At 44.8% G+C, this 17991-nt stretch overlaps 1 protein-coding gene across 14 annotated transcripts in view; it reads left to right on the forward strand.

The window, feature by feature from the left end:
- Positions 1 to 6174: 6174 nt before the first annotated feature.
- Positions 6175 to 17991, forward strand: part of LOC134078239 (bromodomain adjacent to zinc finger domain protein 2B) — a 69669-nt gene continuing 57852 nt past the window's right edge. For 12 of the 14 annotated variants that reach the window (XM_062534009.1, XM_062534017.1, XM_062534014.1 and 9 more), the window contains exons 1-2: positions 6175 to 6369; positions 16429 to 16475. The gene's annotated coding sequence lies outside the window, so the exon portion shown is untranslated. The remainder of the gene's footprint in view (positions 6370 to 16428; positions 16476 to 17991) is intronic. The other 2 variants (XM_062534010.1, XM_062534019.1) reach the window with 1 other exon arrangement.

Genomic DNA, 17991 nt, shown 5'->3' on the forward strand with positions numbered 1-17991 from the left:
CCAGCAGGCCATCCGCTGGCCACTGCGGCAGCTATTTGTAACCCCGCGTCGGACAGACAGGCCAGAAAATCTTGCTTGAGTTTTGTCCTGAAAACAATGGTCTATTGATGCAATGCTATTGTACTACAAGAGCGCCCGTGTTAGAGACACTTGTCTGGCTGGTGGAAATCCCATCATGCACACTTCTGCCCCTCGCGAGGGGGGACGAGAGTGACTCTGTGTACATATTTCAAGCCTCCTCGGCATCATTCTGTGCCTGCTTACATGTGACAAGCTATATTCAGCCCGATCACACAGCCCCTTCCTGGTCAAGTTGTTTTTCATCCCCTGTTTTGCATCAGCTGTCTCATAAGACACGTCTTGGGAGTGAAAATAAACAGGCAGAACTCAAAAAAAATGAAGTCCTGTCTGAGCCTCAGCAGATGTCTAACCACTGAGGAATGCTTTGTGACATTTTCTTCTCGCACAGCCCAGCGCAACTTCCCCTTCGACTTTCCCAGGCCCTGGGATTCTGTTGCTCCCTGCTCGCCATGGACGAGGGAGGCATGAATATGCGACAAGGCATAATTTATTAGATGGAAATACAATAGCAGCTCACTGAGAGCGATGCGGTCACACTCCTGAACACAGGACAAGCTTGAAGAGCTTGTGCAGGAGGCTTTGTGCAAGGGAATATTTCTTAGACAAAGTATATCCATTTCCACAGCAACACAATATAAAATGCCTGTAGGAATATAGGTGTAGCTTTGGTCAGTAATTAGAGATCACGCTGTATCTGTTGCTAATTGAGATTCAGGTTTACAAATGATTTCTCTCTCAAAGTCATCTTTTCATGTGATAAACAGGTAAATATGTGAAAGAGCCTCTAGAGACACATGTAGTGTGAGAGAAAAAAAACAGAACAGAAAGAAAATGTGCATCTTCATGATGGGTTGGTGTGTAGTGGTCTGTGGATAGTTTGTTTTTCATGCATTACCATAATGAATTGCATTTCTTAATACGAAAATAAATAAATCAAGAGCAGGGAGGAAGGGAGAGGGAGAGAGAGGAAGATAAAGGGGGAATTGCCAAGAGATTCCTGAAAATGATGGGACTAGCTTACATGATAATTACATTGTCTGGCGTGGTCCTTTATTTTTCAGACAGAGCAGCGCTTCCGTGCTCCATCTTGCTTTTCCCTCCGCTCTCCCCTCTCTGTCCTGCTGTTTCATCCTGAGATGGATTGCTTGAGGAGAGCATGCATTACAGGAGGGCTGTTGCCATTATGATTATGGCGGTAATGGCCTATTTTTGATCAAATAACACTGAAGGCATTTCATTCACACGTCTTCTCTCTCTGGCAGCCTGGAGGAAGATGGGGTTAGCGGTGACCTGAAATTGCTAATTAAAATAGACAGTGGTATGCATAAATAAGATGTGACACAATCTGACAGTTGCCATTAAAAAAACGTGCAGGGGAGAACCCGGCTGCACACAATATATTTGGCTAACGAATGTCTCTGAGCTGTGCAACCTACCACAAACGCACACATAACGTATTAAGCCTCAAAAACAGATAGGATGAGAAATGAATGCCATATAGTGCATTCTCTCTTCCTTCAGGTGTAACCATAAAGCACCAGTGACATCCAAGCCGTCGCTTCCTCCAGTCTTTCTCAATTGTTTTGGCCCCAGCCAAATTCAGGTTGATTTTCAAACTCATTGTTGCATTAAGATATCGATTCCTCTGGGCCTTTATGTGCCCGTTGCCTTCCACCTTTTCAGAGATAGGTGCTGGTCTAGAGAGGAGTGTCGAGCAGCTGTTTCCCATGTTCTGGATAGCTCATGTTTCCTCTCCGTCCCCCCCCTTGGAACATGCTCCAATTAACAGAACAAAAACAATGGGCAGTTCTTTTAAATGGCCGCCCACTGCAGGAGCCTGAAAGGGGAGAGCGGTGTGTCTTTTTATTTCTTCTGCCAAGGGTGGACTGCATAATGCAAGTCTTGTGATACAAGGCCCATTTATCTCTTTCAAATAAATGGCTGTAATGTGCGCTGTATGTGTTGGGATGCCTTGCCTCTCCTAAATGGAACATTCCTTCTGAGATCTTTATGTCGCTTGATGGGAGTTGGGGTCGTTCCAATGTCATATGACAATGCTTCCTCCTCTGGCAAGAGCCTACTTATCTTTATGATGTTAAAAGGAAGATGGATTTCTTTCTTAGGAGTCTCTGTTTTTGCATTTTTTTCATGTTACTTGAAGCAGAGGAGAATTTTTAATGCCTTGTAAACTGTGAAGACTATCCCTTCTTTTGCACTGCAGGTTGGGACTAAAGAAGTGTACCAGGAAGTGTACTTTGAGATGATGACTGCAAAGTGCTCTGAAAGCATTTGCACTGCTCACGCTCAAAGATCAGTGTTGCGTCACAGACTGCAAACACCGGCTGCAGACACTAAATGATAATAGCATCCACAAATTGCATTGTGGCAACAGATTTACAGAATACAATACAACCCAGGTCAGTGATAAAATCTAATCCCCTAGAACAAGGAATCACCAGACTTTTATACTTCACTCATATTTGTTTAAACATCCTCGGAAATATGCGAATAGCTGACCTATCAGAGTAGTTTTATGTCCCTGTTGATTTCCTGCTAAAGTGCATTGCCTGCAACATGAACCCATTTGTGAATTATCTGGTGACCACCTCCATTTAAAACGCCCTCCCCCCTCCTCCAAAAAATAAACCCAGCCTGGGATGGGACGTTGAATGCTTGTGCTACTAAAATTGCTCTGGACATTCAGATGTGTCACCCCCTAACCCTGACCAACACGCTGGCTGAGGGTCACCTTGTGCCAGGGTTAAAGGCCAGAGTATTACTCATTGTCTAGGCATTCTCATGGGACTCATATGATCCTCTTGCCTTTAACTGACCAAAGGGAAACCCAGTGTGGAGTGGCTCCATTAGGGTTATTGCATGTTCCAAAGCTCATTCTTACAAGTATAAAGATTGATAACAATTATCCAAGGAAAATGTAATGGCCTCTGAAATGTGACACGGGTGGCCATGGATTAGCCGGTTATGACTGACAACAACATTGGTTCTAGGGGTAGGTAAAAGGAACATCTTTCAAGTTGTGTCTGGGAATGTTGAATTCAACTGCATGATTTTCCATTTCTCTGTGTAAGACCGGTTGTGTTGTGTGTACCTCAATCAAACATCCTAGATATCCAGTTTAGTATTTAGCAAATACTGCACTAGCACACATTGAGAAGGAAATGTACATGCCACGTGTTGTGAAATATCAACACGGCACAAACACATGGTGGTGACAGAAATTACATTTGGCTTATGACCATTTACAACATCTCACTATAAGCTTTGATTCAAAATCTGGTCTTTAGTCCCTCATTTTCAGTAATGATAATTGTCATTATTGCTGAAATATTTATGTAGGCCCACAAGTGTAAATTATGCATCAGAGTTGTGGGACATTTATTTCATTTAGAAATACAGATAGAAATCCCTCCCTGACACATAGACATTTTGCATTTTTGAGTACATTTCCCATGGCATCACTTCATATAGTGTGTAGGCACCCCATCCACTTGAAATGCATTGTAGAACATGACAGCAGTGTATTCCCAAAGCTCAGCCTGGCAAGAACAGTGCAATTACTCATAAATAAATCCCATCAAATAAAACAAAACCTTGGTTTAATTTGTTTGGTCTTTTAGTGCACAATAATTTGACTCATAAGATATCATACATTTCAGTGAATGTTTTTTGGGACAAACATGAAGGGCTACAAATTCAATTATGCCTCAACCTTAGGCCCTATTTTGTATGAAGCCACTGTATGAAGCTCAAAGAAATGTCTGTCTCTGAGAATGACATGTTTTGTTATAATATAAGAGTCTGTTTTTTAATGGAATTACATAATGCTATGCATTGAAAATCAGTATTCCCGAATATGTCAGGCAAAAATCAATATCTGAGAGCCCAGCTTTATGCCTGATGGGTCTCGTGGACTTGCCATGCACTAATAGAAAAATAATAATTAAAACCAAATCACCGCATTAATTTGTTTTCCATCAGTCTCTGGAGAGATCATCTTCACTATTTCCTTTTTTAGTTGTCTCATTAGACTTTCTAATCAAGACACTTTAAAATCCCCTTTTAAGGGGATGGGGATAGAGATGGAGATAGAGACAGACTCTTTGCCCTTCCCCCCGTGTACTTGCATGGCAGTCATTGTACTTGCACTTATTATGTTACAAATGACTGAGGTAAGGCTGACATTTTTCATTGGCTGTAAGAGGGGTCTGGACTGTGAAGCTCCTGTAATGACAGCCCTGAGCTCACTCCCCCACTATTCCTAATCAAGCTATTCTGCTACAATTAAAATCCCAGCATCCAGCAGCCCGGGTGACAAATACATCAAATGCCTTTTCTTCTTCTTCTTCTTCTCTCTCTCTCTCTCTCTCTCTCTCTCTCTCTCTCTTTCTATCTCTCGCCCTCTTCTTGTTCCTCCGCCATATTTGATTATTTAAGCAAGGTTGTTTCATCCTTCTCCTTATGAAAGCAATGTCTGAACTGACCCTCATCCCAGAGAGAGGACAGAGTGAGAGAGAAAAAGAGAGAGAGAAAATCAATGACCACGACACAGGGCGGTGAACGAGAACACAAAGCTGTTTTAAATTCAGGAAGCTGAGTAAGGACTTTCTTCCACAGCTTTAATTCTGGAATGACTATTTCGATGTTGCATTCTATTACCGGTATATTCATTTACCCTCTTATTGTTAGGCTTTCTACACAAAGCTTGTGTCCAAGGATGGTGTTGGAGTGTGTTTGTTCGCTGTGTGTGTGTGTGTGTGTGTGTGTGTGTGTGTGTGTGTGTGTGTGTGTGTGTGTGAGAGAGAGTGTGTGTGTGTGTGCGTCTGTGGATGACTGGTGGGGGGTCCAGACATGATGCAAGATGCATCTGTGTCAATAATCAGATTCATTCATGATAATTTCCCATGCATGTTCGTGGGGTAACGAACGTCTGCGTTGACTCCACCACACCAGAGTTCCTCATTCGTGTTGTAAAGTCATTTGTGGTTTAAGTTTGCAAAACACAACTGGATTTTTGTGTCCCAAGTATAAAGAAGCGTTTAACTTAACTTAGACTTTTAGACCTCATTTAACTGTTCTGTGTGTAGCCCAAGCTGGTTGGCTATAATAATCTGGGTTCCCTTCTTGTTTAAATCCAGGCTAGGTCAGAAGGTCTCTGCTCAGCCTGTTGCTGATTGTTCACTCGCAGAGAAGGAGAAAAAAGCCCCTCTCTCAGACACACAGACACAATTATGCACAGATGGTAGCCTTTGCCCAACTGTAGTGGGCTTACTATGAGATAAAAGGGCTGCTTGTGGGGTGTCATGAGTTGTCATGAAAGTAGAATTTTAACTTATTTATCTTAAAGGGAAAAAAAGAAGAAATACAAGTCAGTGAAAAGAGCAGTCCTCTCTCTGAACAAAGTTTGAGACAAAGTAGCATCTTGCCTGCTGACCTTAGTGTTTGAGTATAGGCCAATCTTTAAGTCTTCATCTAAATTTCATAGCTATATTTTATTAACATACAGTCATTGTTAAACATCCCACATTCTCACAATCCAACACTTTTCAGACATACATGACAGTTTTTTTTAATCAAGATAAAGTCATCTGACATTTTTTCTAAATTTAAACAAACATTGGTCTAGCCTATGTTAATTTGCTCCTCTAGATATATTAATTAAAATCTTCCTGGAAGATTTACAAACTGGCTGTGATCGCACTAAGAACCTCTAAAATGGATATTGTCCGACTATCTATTGTGCTCATACATAATTCACATGTTAAACATGTCGCCAATAGCCTACTTTGTTTTATTTTCGCTTTCAGCTCCAAATTGCCTCCTGTGTTGTGCAGATGAATGGAAAATGCGGGGCTACGTAACTTACCTTTGATGAGAATTGAATTGTAGGCTATTCCTGAATGATTACAACTTTTGCATCTTGCGAACTTCACCTGTGTCGACTATTTTGTTGATACAACTGCATTATTATCAATACAAGTTTTCATTGTTAGAGAGCTGGTGAGGCTGACGTCACGTCCATTCCTTGAAGTGGAGCTGAATAAACCTTGAGCCGAGTCTCCTTCAATCTGCTGGTAGTAACTAACACACATACGCACGGAGACTCAATTACTGCCCAGTTCCACTCTTGATCATCTCCAGCTACCGGTCTAAAACAACACCTATTTCTCAATATCAAGAAAAAGGGGAAAAAACCCATCAGGCTATATGAAGACATAAGACAGTCCAACGGAGTACATAACGTCAGATACACACAACTGTCAACATAAGGTGAGTTTTAATTTGTTTTAATTTGTGTTGGCGTACGTTATGCTCATAGATCCTTGGTAACATTCCGTGCCATTTTCATTAGCTAGCAAGGATAGTGACCGAACCGATTAGCCGGATTTGTTTAGTTTAACGGCCACCTTACTATCTTAGCTACTTACACAGACAGCCGAGTGCTTGATCTTTTTCGTAATTCTCTTTAATAGTGCAGGTTGATAAAACTTGTCAGATGTAGATGTTCGCCAAGTTATACGCACGCTTCGTTGTAACGTTTTTTGTGTCAATATTGTCTGTGCTGTGTGTTTCGTTGCACTTGCTAGCTAGTCCTTATTCAAACTTCATAATTTGATTCATGTCTACGTTATGTTGACGCTTATGATTACGGCTATTAGACTTGGTTGAAAGTCAACTGCTGCTGCTAGCGGGCTAGCCACAGATACTGTCTTTGTGTCCATACACTCGTGGTTTAACAGTTCTTCGCGGACCAGAAAGTGTCTCAGATCTGACCAGAACAAACCTTTTGAATCTTAATAGGTAATATACTGTTGACAAAGTGCTGTCCTTCACGGTCGCCTTCACTCAAATGCGTAGACATTTTTACAAGTAGAAGAATCGGTGCTTGGTGTGAGCACCTAGTCACGCTAACGTTAATGGTAACCGGGCTATCTTGAATCTGTTACGCTTGTCCGCAGAGATAGTGGCATAATGTCTCGAAATCTTCACTTGCCAAACTAAATAAATATTGAAGTCTCGAATGACACATCTGGTTATAAAGTATATACTATTGAAAGTGGGCACACATTTGCCATTTGTGGGGTTTAGGAGAATGAACTCTGCGTGAGGCAGTGCGACGCTCTCCTTTTCTCTTATCTTTTGTGCTGCTTCCTCATAAAGAGAGGCAGCTGCTGGCCGGCTGAGTTGTTGAAATTTATCCCTTTGTGCATATTACAATATCCTCCATTTTTCTGCCCTCTAAACAACAAGCCACTCGCCATCTTGGGTGATTCTTTTTTTAATTCCTTCATAGTTAACTTCAGAGAGGCAACCTACCTCTTGCTCTGAAAGAGTCCAAGTTATGAAATGTTTGGAGAACAGAAAATGACGTCATGTGAAGTTTTAATATGTCTTTTCCGATATGAGTTAATTATTGAAAGTATGAGATATCAACTTCAGCACGCTATTAGACATTATGCGAGGTTTTTTTTTAAATAAAGGAAACAAAATAAACGTGGTATTTAAATACTGGTGGAATATTGTTGTCATTTCAAGCTAGTGACAGGTGGGTGCCATAGTCTGAGCTTGCATTCTTTTTAACATGAATGCGTTGCCAATTTCATTTGAACGTGTCTGTATTTAATTCATTTATGTGTGTGTCCCAGAGAGGGACGGAGTTAACATCTTTATAGTTATTTTATCAGTGCATATTGCTAAAGGCTACTCATTGATTCAAGCACATTGCAGGACTTCATTCATCCATCCATCCATTCATTCATTCATTTATTGAGATTCACTGACAGGAAATCTCCACAGATTATGTTTTCTTTTCCCCCCAAAAGGCAGCATTGTATGCAGACTAATAGAAAACAAAAGATATCTCATTAGAGAGTCAGAAGCCTTGTTGTAAATGAGATTTGGGGTTGAGCAGAGCTGGTCTGTTGTCTCTGCGTCTCAGAGCAGCAGCACCATACCAGGCAGATGTGCTGATTGCCCAGCAGCGTCCCATCGCTCTTAACAGACCAGGGGCCTCACAGTGTCTTCTCCAGTCAGCACTCGGGCCCTGGCTGTGTCAGTTCCAGTCTGCACAGATATTAGCGACTCCTAGCCTAATTCAATCCAACTGGCTCTCCAGAGAGCCTCAGTGCCTTTGCTGTCCCTCTGTCGCTAGACAGGCTAGGCCACTATACACTCCTTCTTTTCAGTTGCCCTGTATTGTTAAGGAGCCAAATATTTAGCCAAACGTGCATGATGTGCTACTTTTCTCTTCTTAGGGGTTTGCTCTTTTTCCACCCATGCTGATGGATTGACTTGACAGCTGCTTGATGTTGGAGAGATTTTTAGAGACCATTAGTGGAAATGAGTTGAACCCACCCCCCACAATAGAAAGACGAAAGACACCGTCTCTCTCTTTTTTTCTCTCTCCCTCTCTCCCTCTCTGTCTCTCTCACTGAGTTTGGACTCCTAATGTCTATTGTTGCTGCCCCCCACCCTTTTTTTCTTTCCATAGTGGTGCAGCTGAAGCCACAAAAGAAGACCTTAATATTGTTGTTAGGCTGGTACCTCTGCTCAAGTGAGCTGTCAGGGCTTGTTTGTGGTGTTTTGTTTTTTTTTCTTTTCCTTTTCTTTTCTTCTCTTTCTTTCTTTTTTTTTCTAAGACGTAGGCCTACTGTAGCTTTGCAAACTCACCACGAATAATAAATCTCTGTCTTGTAAAAGTTGGGCTTAAATAGTCTCACGCATTCCGAAAGGAATAGGTTAATTGTCTGAGGCTTACTGCATTCAGAATGTTTCATTTCTTCAGTTACACTGAAATGACATTAGGACGATGCATGTCTGGGCTGTGCAAAACGAAACAAACCTCAACACTCCCGCTGACAGTACAGGCGTGCCAAGTTTCAGGGAATCTTTCTCATGGATGGCTTTTTGGTATTTGTTTGTCTCTCAAAAAAGTTTTTTTTTCTTTTTGTCTGTGATGGCTTGTAAACTGCATGTGCTTCATAAGCTAGTTATGAAAATGACCTGGAATAGCTGGCTGTATGCCTGTATGTCAAGGCAAACCTTACGTATATCAAATCTAGCTCATTATTTGTTTGTTGGGGTCATTGATTTCATAAGCAGCATGTGCGTTACTCTTGGCAGTACTTTGCTATTGCAGGGGCTCTGATTGGATTGATTTGCCTCTGTAAATACCGGTGCTTAATTGATAGTAATGAACTATTGTGCACAGGCTGGTGAAATGGCAATAAACAATGTTCTCCTTAAGGCCTGTCATTTAAAAAGGCTCATGCTGCAAAAGGAAGCAAGATAAATCAGATTACCGTCCCGATGTGTTATGCATGCTTCCAGTAACTGCCAATGAATCAACCAATAACCAGATACAGCGCTAGAAGGTCACCGCCTTCGCCTCATATTTATTCAGAGCTCATGTCCTTGGAAATAGTCTCGGAGTAAAAGGACAATAATGCATTACAGCGAATCAAAGGCCTCTGCACTGACTTGTTTAACTTTATGAAAAATAGTAGTGTGCCATTTGAGTGTTTTGAATATCATGTTGTTTTTCAAGGAAGTGGAGAAAACGGCACAGTAGCTGAAGGTTGCAAAATATTGCTTAAAACAGCAGCTTTAAATGCGATCTGGCTCAGTGGTCACCTACAGGTTAGGCTATCACTGCTTTATGTCTTGGCTATTTTATTCTGAGGTGCAGATTTAGTCATATTTCTAATCGTTTTATCCAACTCTTAATGCTTAGCCAACATAATACCTGCTAGTTGAAAGTATTTTTTCAGGCATACTGCAGTTTAAAAGCTAATTTATTTCAGTGTTGATATTTACCCTACTTTTTATTACCACCGAGCCACTGTGTGTCATTATGTTTTCATTTAAAGAAAGGCATCTAATCTTATGCTGTTATTGAAAAGAAAGTTTGAGTTCTTAAGTGGGTGTTGTTCAAACTATTTGTTTGGTCAAGTGGGTCTTTTGAGAAGGTAAAACATGTTGTACTTTGGGATAATTTGGCCCTCCAATGAATTAGGCTAGTCACTGTATCGTGCTTGAGTGTGATGCCATTAAATAAATCTGGATAAGGGTGTTGGAGGGCTTCCACTCTTTTCCTTGTTCTCTCTCTCTCTCTCTCTCTCTAGCCTCTCTGTCACTCTTGGTTGCGTCTTTTTGGAATTTGAAAAGGGACCCCCAATGTTTTTGTTTAAAAAGATGAACCCGACCCATCAGTAATTGTGGCAGCCATCCTGATAGAGGCCTGGCAATAATTGTGCGTTTTCACCCTCTTCTTCGCATTTCCCCTCCCCCCTTTTTCCCTCCCTATTCTTACCCTTTTCCACAAGCTTGCACTCATTAATCAAAGACGCTGAACTCCTGCTGAGGGCTGAGAGGTTCATCAAATTGGCAGCCGGTTCACTGTAAAGAACAGCAGAGTGGGCCTCTTAATACACAGGCATAAATAAATCCCAGGTCTTTGTATGCAAACCCCAGAGGTTAATACTGTATAATTCAATGTCCTCTCGTTTTTCTGTCTTTTCTTTTCTTTTAGGGTGGAGGGGGGTGGTGGGGTGATTGATGTTTTTAAACATTTAAGACACGAGTCCTTTTGTAGGTCAGGTTTGACACTTTCTGATTGGATGAGCGCGAGAGGTGTGTGGAGAGATGGTTTATTAGGAATATGTCAGGGAGATTATGTTTTTCTCTCTCTCTCTGCCCCGCTCTCTCTCTGCCTCCCTCTCATCCTTCTTATGGACGTTTCTTGAACCTCCTCCTTCTCCTGGTGATGGTTGTCATACATTGTCGGCGGAAGGAACGCTCCTCCGATGATGGAGCCGCCCCTGCTGTGATAATGGCCCCGATGTTTGAAATGCCAATAGTTTTGTCTATTTGTTGGGCTGCTTTGCTCCCTATTTGCATCCTTAGCTGGAACCGCATGTCAGACACGGCGAAACTGCCGGGGCCTCGGGTGTAGCCCGGCTGCCCGTGTCTTGCCCGTGTCTTGCCCGTGTCTGCCTGCCGGTGAATCAGGGCTGCATATTCATAATTCAGGGACAGCTGGTTCAAGAGGCGCGCAGCCGTTCCGGGGCGGCCAGGCTATTATAAGCCATTCTACTCACACACAGAGATTGCGCCTCAGCAGAAGCTCCCCTTTTATTTATTGATCCTCGCACATTTAAAATCTGGTCACTGCGGCCACAAAGGCTTTCCTTTCTAGCTGCGCTTGCAGGTCCTGCTGCAGTCGCATTTCTTTCTGTCTCTTTTTTTTTTTTTTTTTTAAGAAAGGAGGAAAAAAATAGATGTATGCCATGCTGTTTTTATCCAGGCGGCGCGTGAGCAGACGAGGGGAGAAGCGAGTCATGAGGCGCTCGGTCCCTTATTTTTTTTTAAATACATAAAAAAGCAAAGGACGTGCGCCTCATCATAATGTGTAGCTGCCGTGTGGCTGCCTTCGTCTAGACAGGTAGCACTCTCCGTGTAGCCTACGTGGACAACGCCCTCTGTTTGGGCGTGAAGATGAGTAACAGAGGGGCAGGACGGTCCCCCAACACACTCATGTTACACACACTTCTGAAGCCACAGCAAGTTTGAATTTGAAGGGAGTGCTGTCCTGTAGTATTCTTTAGGCTAATGGGTGTGAAGACGTAGGGCAGTGGAGTGCCCTATACAGAGCCAAGCCGGCCTGTTTTTCTCCAACGCTAAAAGAGAGGACGGTTTAGGCACTGACTCGTCTGTATGAAGTCGTGCCATAACACCAGCACCAGGAGGCCTGCATCTGACTCATATCAGTAATCACACACAAACTGCGCAAGAGCCTCTGTGTCCATATGCTAAACCCCTGACGACAGAAGGCAAGATAAATCCTGTTTTCCATTCATCACAAGCGCGCAGCATTTGTTTTGGAGCCTATAGGCTCACTTTTTTTTTTTTTTTTTTTTTGGGAGATTGCACAGCTGAAGAGCTGAGCAAGCTGAGAATTTTCTTCTTGATTGCATGTTTGTGCGGACGAGCTCCAGAGTTGAGTTCACGGGGAAGTCTGAACGTTTGGATATACGAGGGATAGAGTTTGGCCAACTGAATGCTCGGCCACTTAACTCGCCAGGAAAGGAGGGAAAACTTTGTAATGTGTTACAGCTGTTTTCATGGATGGAAGAGGAAAAAGCTGGTCTTTGGAGGACCTCAGCTCTGCTGGTTAGTTATTACTCATTACGCTGGACTACTCTCTTTCTTTTTTTTTTCTTCTCTGTTTTTTTTTTGTCCTGCTGTTGGAAGCTCGCACATTGTCCTCTCTGTTGAAATGATGGGCAGAGAAAGACGGCTGTAACTCAAGACGGCTCAGCCCTAGCAGCAGTTCAAAGAGCTACCCAGAGAAGACCTTTATGTGAGGCTTGGGAGTGACCTTTTTGCTCTCAGGCGCTGGATGAAACATGCGAGCATAAAAGAAGTAATACCCATCTCCCTTCAACGGATGTTCGCGCTGCAAAATGGCACAGGTGAAATGGCAGGAAGGACCTGTTGTAGGTGAGGCATAAATGGGAGTATTCATTGCTCTTTGGTTGCTATTGATGTGCGTGTGCGTGCCTGTGTGTGTATTTGTACAAGTGTGTGTGTGTGTGTGAGAGAGAGGGAGAGAGAGGGAGAGGGAGAGAGAGAGTGAGTAGATGGAAATATCTTGGCTCCTCCGGGCTACGAGAGGATCCTGTGTGTGAACACCCCAGTGCAATCCAAATATTTAGAGCTAATTTAAGCATCCTAGCAGGAGCAGTGGCTTCTTTTAGGAAACGACTCCGTTCCTCCTCCCAACGTCACTCGGGCCCCCGTGGGGCAGAACTCTGGCTCCCCCCCTCCCCTCCCCTCCCTCCTCACCTGTCAGAACGTCTCAATATTCCTCACACAGACGATGGCTCCCCATCCCGATCCCCCTCTGGAGTTTCTCATTGAGACACATGATGGAAGTGCAGCCGAAAGAGGCAGGGGGCCAGAATGTCTTAGCCCCCACATATGCTGCATATTGGTGTGCCCGCCCGGCAGGCTTTTCCCTATACGACACTATATAGTCTTATGCGCAGCACCTAGGTGCTTTTATGGAGCACCTTACACAAATGACCGTCTAAAGGCAGTTCAGAGTAATGTTGGACCACCAGAGACAAGAACAGACCGAGAAACTTTGTGTGAAGCTTATGTGGTTGGTGTGTCTGCTCCAATATGTGGGCGAGTTCAGAGCACCTAAGTCCTAAGACCTCTGAAATCATTGGGAAAAGGCAGTTTGGGAGAGAAATATGGTACAAGGGTAAAGTGGTGCTTGAGCTCTCAGAGCATCTGATTTTGCTCTTAGCGTCTGACAGACGGGCCGGGAGGTGAGAAATGAGTTGGGTTGTCGTCCTGTGGTCCCCCTAACAGCTGTGTTGGTCAAAAGTTTGACCTTCACTCGCCCCACCGTGGAAACCCCAGGCCCCGTTTTTGTGTGTGTGTGTGTGTGTGTGTGTGTGTTTTAATCACACTGCTGCTGCTCTCCTGGCTTTGAAGCTGTGTCCACTTGCCTGGTGAGGATCCATCCTGGCCCCGACATTCATCTTTGTTCTGTGTTATTTTAGATCTCCGTCGGCTGAAGATCCGTTAGCAGTATCTTGTTTCCACCCTCTCTCACTCTCTGTCTCTCTTTTTTTTCTTTCTCTTTCTCTGTCTCTCCTTTTCTCTTTCTCTTTCTGTCTGTGAGTAGAGTTCCCCCTGTATGCCAGTGGCCATGGCTTGTGTTTTTACTCAATACAAGATGGTTGATTCTCCTTTCTTCTCAAGTGTCTCCTGCCTGCAGTTCCCCTATGCCTTTGTCTGCTGGCTTGTGTGGGAAAACTCTCCCTGTGTTTCCTTTTCTCACACACAATTCATCAAGAAAGACGTGAGGACAGACCAAAACTGTGTGGCGGGAAATCTGTTGGCTTTTCGAATTCACCAACATTTCAGCCAAAAAGACGCGTAGGGGGTTGCCACACATGAAAACCAGAAAAACAGGGAGTGTTTTCCAAGATGTGTTTTCTCACATGTTTTCTTCATCTGGTGGTAATTTCCATAAAGCTTACAGTTGAGGGGAAACATATGGAATGGCTTGCCATTGCGTAACGATCGCCCGCCCTCCTCGACACGGCTCACCCCGACGGCCAGGCCACACAGGCGACCGAGGCATCCGAGAGAGAGGGAGAGAGGGCCACGTCCATGTCTGAGCGAAAACTTGCGCAAATTGGAGCAAGACGAATACACATGCAGTGCGCCCACTGTCTCTCTGTTCAGACAAAAGATGATTAAATAGGGATGGATTAATCAATTAGAGGCTGAATGATTCCAGTCATGAAGATGGAGGAACACTGTTTAGGTAGTGGTAATGGGCTCGAAGCCATTTTGAGAGAGCATTAGCCCGAGCTGGGAAATGTCAGCCACACACTGCAGGATTGCACTGATTGAATTGAGGTGATTTTTTTCCCCCCTCTCCCTCTCTCTCTCTCTCCCTCTCTCTCTCTCTCTCTCTCTCTCTCTCTCTCTCTCTCTCTCTCTCTCTCTCTCTCTCTCTCTCTCTCTCTCTCTCTCTCTCTCTCTCTCTCTCTCTCTCTCCCTCTCTCTCCTCTTCTGCGGCATCTGCTGAGAGTAAACAGAACAAGGACATCCGCTAAAAGGCAGTGGACAGATAGCTTACCGCCTTGTAGTCTGCCACTGAGAAGGCTTTGCTGCAAGCACCAAAACAAGCTCTGAACTGTAATGTGACACATAAGTGGAGTCCCTTCTCTCTTTCGGATACTAGCCTATTATTTATAAAAGCAGCTGACAAGGCCACCAGGAATAATTTGCCCGTTCTTTGTGGCCCTGCATGGCTCATCCGCACTTCCGTTGCTTAAATAAATTGAAGACAAAATGGTGTGGCTATTGCATTTTGCATTGTTTTGTTTTTCCTTTGTCATTAATAGAGGGGTGTGTGTGCGTGTGTGTGTGTGTGTGTGTGTTTGTGATTGAGCTTCCTCTCCCCAGCAGCTCGTCGGCTCGATATTAAGGGTGTTTAGTAGGTCAACAAAGTCCTAAAGTGATGATGATCATTATCATAACGCGGCCATCGTTATTATTATTGTCGTGGCTGTCGACGGCAGCGCCTCTCTGTAATTATCTGTTGTAGCGCCGGCGCAAATGATGTGTGCCTCCTCTGGCCCCCTCGTGCTCCTGCAGTTGTCCTTTAGACAGATTGTGTGGACAGGGCCGACAGTAGGGGGTGGGGGTGTGGGGTGGTGTTGTGGTTGGGGGGCGGCGGAGGTGGTGGAGGTGGTGGAGGTGGTGGCGTGTTTGAGTGATGTGCAGGGGGCTGTAAATCACGTGTACTTAAGTCTGCTGCTGACACCGGCGCTAAAGCGCTCCCACTGCTGCTACTGCTACCACTATCGCTGCCCTCTATACCTACACACACACACACACACACACACACATCCCCCCTCCCACACACACACACACACACACAATACACCTTGAACACCGGCCCACATGGAAAAATTTAATGAAAATAATAGAAACTTGCTGGCTCGCCAGAAACGCTTATGCAAGTGCTGTTGTTTCCTGGCGATAAACATCTTCGAGCAGAATGATCTGGTGCTCACTGGTTTAGAGGGAGAGGAGGAGAGATCGAGCAAAGAAGAGGAGACATGGAGAGAGAGAGAGAGAGAGAGAGAGGGGGGGAAATGAGAGCGAGAGAAAGGGGAAGATTTGTGTAGGCTAGTCGCTGAGATTAGGTCCGTCGGTGTCAGACTCACACAGGGATGTGACGCAGCCTCTCCAGCAACGTGAGAGCGGAGACACCAGGGGATGGTCACGTTGAGCCGCCTCGTCTCCTCGGCAAAAATGACATCAGGATAATTGTCTTTTTTCCCCCCTCTCCTCTCTCTCTCTCTCTCTCTCTCTCTCTCTCTCTCTCTCTCTCTCTCTCTCTCTCTCTCTCTTTCTCTCCCTGCAATGACTCCATACAATGCCATCCCTATAGCCACTGGGTTTCTGCGCGGCTGAGTTGCTCCAACAGGTTTAATCGTGGCAGTCATTTTGTGTGTTGAACTGGCAAAGCAGTTTTATGGCTCGTGCAATTGTCATTCTCCCGACCGGCGAGGCCCTGTTTTGTTTGATCTCTCCACATGACCATAACGCCGGGGCGCTTTGATTTTCAGTCGATGTTGAAATGGATAGGGTATCCCCCCTCAGGGGCCCAGGCTGTACCAAATTAGCATTTTTATTTTATTTTCATGGGCCTTTCAGGGAGGAATTATGGCGAAATGAATAAATCAATAAAATATAGCAACCCCGGCTGACTTGTCTTTTCTCTCTGTTCAGTTTGCAGGAGGGCAGTGATGTCACAGAGCTGAGGGCTTTCTGGAACAGTAAGTGTTCAGTCGCACCCACTGCATTCTGATGTTTCATCACCCACCTTTTGACAGTTTATCAGACTTTTTTTTTTCCATTTTCTTTTTTTTTCCCCTTTGTGTTAACATTCACATTTGGTACCCCACAAAGTGAGCAACTATGTCGGCATCTTGCATGTGAGGTGTAAGCATTATTCCAGAGTGAGACTCCAGCCTACCTAATTAAATTTAACCAGGTCCTTCTCTGTGGAAATTAGTTTGTGCAACATCACACACTGTTGTCTACTCTCCTTTTTTTTTGCATCGCTGATTAGACTCTTGCTTGAATGTAATTAGCATGTCAAAGTCGAGGAGAAAATGTGTGAAAAGGAGGCTCTTTTTTTGTTTTCCCAAATAAATTACTGTCAGCCAAATTGGAGTAATTGGTGAAACCGGAGCGTTGGCCGATCCCGAGCTGCGCCTTTGCTCTTTGTTTTTCCCGAATTTGAAAGTGCTTCCTTTTTTGCATATCCCCGCGCTTTGAATGAAGGGGCTGCATGACTGACTCCGTAAATGATCGCCTTGACCCTCAAACAGTGTTGGTGCGAATCTCCAGAGCGCCGGTATCGTTCACCTCGCGCAGACAGACAGACAGTCCCAGCGTCCCACCCTCCCCACCCCCCCACCCCCCCTCACCCGGTAATCATTAGCACATGGCATATGGGGGCCCCACTTGTTCGACCAGAGAGTTGCAGAAACTCACGAGTGTGTCCGACACATGTTTACATTGCACGCGTCCAGTTGCCCGGCCCCTCGCACGGGGACGGCTCGTGTTAATTGTTAGAAGGAAGTCCAGCTCTGCAGGTGTCTGTAAGACTATACGGCCACCGAGCATTTTGTCATATTTACACAAGGAGCTTGACATGCCCGTGTGGCGTTAATAGTTGAGAGAGGGATGAAAAGAGATGGATAGAGAGAGTTGGAGAGAGAGAAGTGGATAGAGAGAGCGAGAAAGGTGGAGAGAGAGAGAGGGTGAGAGTGTGTGTTAACGCTTACCCCTTTCCTCTGAGAGTGTGTGACTGGCAGTGATGTATCAGCCAGTGTCTGTTTTGGGACAAACACAGGCAGGCGCTTAACGCACGTGACGCCCCCCCTGCCCCACTCCTCCTCCACCCCCTCTACCGGGTCATGGTGCCACTGCTCCCCAGGCGGGGAGAGAGCGGGTGCGGCTGCGGGAGAGAGTGGCTGGTGGTGGTGGTGGTGCGGGTAGGGGTGGGGGTGGGAATCCAGGCTGAGCCCTGCGTGGTGGAGGAGCCCCATCATCTGTGATCTACTGCAGGCTGGGTGTAATGGAAACCTCCCAGGATTTACAGGGAGAGTCATCAGTAACCTTCAGTTTGCCTGGCAGCCCGGGCTCCTGATGCTCAGAACAGCATGGAGGCATCGCCAAGGAGGGGAGGGGACACCTACCGACTAGTGTATTTCACGGAGATCACAGCCACCGTGGGTGTTTGCGCGTGTGTATAGGTGTGTAGAGTGCGTGTGTGTGTGTGTG

This window comes from Sardina pilchardus, chromosome 4 (assembly GCF_963854185.1).
Source record: "Sardina pilchardus chromosome 4, fSarPil1.1, whole genome shotgun sequence".
NCBI lineage: Eukaryota > Metazoa > Chordata > Actinopteri > Clupeiformes > Clupeidae > Sardina > Sardina pilchardus.